This window comes from Erithacus rubecula (assembly GCF_903797595.1).
Source record: "Erithacus rubecula genome assembly, chromosome: 18".
Lineage (NCBI taxonomy): Eukaryota > Metazoa > Chordata > Aves > Passeriformes > Muscicapidae > Erithacus > Erithacus rubecula.
In genome coordinates, this window is record NC_136670.1 from 8531125 (window position 1) to 8531965 (window position 841).

Consider the following 841-nt stretch of genomic DNA (forward strand, 5'->3'; position numbering starts at 1 on the left):
CCATCCCCCTTCTCCTCTCCCCACAGGCCCTGTTGGACTCTCTGTCCCCTTCTTTCCTATGGGACCCTGCAAGTCCTGCCCAGCTGCAGTGAGAGCTCCCAGCAGCTTCTCTTTGCAGGCTGAGCACCCCCAGCCCCCCGTGGGCAGCAGTCAGTCAGATCAGGGGGAGTCAGGCTGAAGGTAGCAAAGAGCTTCAGGAGCTGAGAGATGGCAGCTCTAGACCCAGCTTTGTCTCTAAATGTACAAAATCAAAAACAGTGGAGGGCAAGATGGGGGTACACTGGCTCTGTGCTAACTGGTGATTTTTTTCCTTTTCTTCCATGCTATCCCAGGTTTTGGTGTTTGAAAGGAAGCTTGGCAGAAGATCCATTTCTGAAACACCTAGCAGAGTCTGGGCAGGCTGATGGTGCAGAGCAAAAGCTGCAAATATCCTGGTGATTGCAAGCCTGGGGCATGCAGCTAAACCCAGTAAAAAATAATTCCTGGAAAGTTGAGTCTGTGTTGCATTTTCTTGAGTTTGGCTGTACCACCTTCACGAGTCATTCATAAAAACACAAATGAAAAACTCAAACCAAAACAGACAAAAACTCAAAACAAACAAACGCACACAAACCAATCAAACAAACAGATAAAAACCCCAAATAAAAGCAAAGGGAATGAGGAGTTAGTATTAGTTGTGAGGATATCACAGCAGGCAAATGCTGCTTCCTACAGGATGACCATCAAAAGCCCCATAAAACAGCTGCTCCAAAGTACATGCAACAGGAGAAACATAAAGGTGATCCATGGCAACTTTGGGGGCAGCTCTGCATTAAGATGAAGGATGAGCAGAGTGGCACAG

General features: G+C 47.4%; 1 long non-coding RNA gene across 1 annotated transcript; it reads left to right on the plus strand.

Annotated features, from left to right (window-relative positions):
* On the plus strand, positions 1-489 carry LOC306809862. Its single transcript, XR_013776316.1, has 2 exons — positions 1-240; positions 333-489. It is a non-coding gene; the product is annotated as an uncharacterized lncRNA (long non-coding RNA).
* Positions 490-841: the final 352 nt, after the last annotated feature.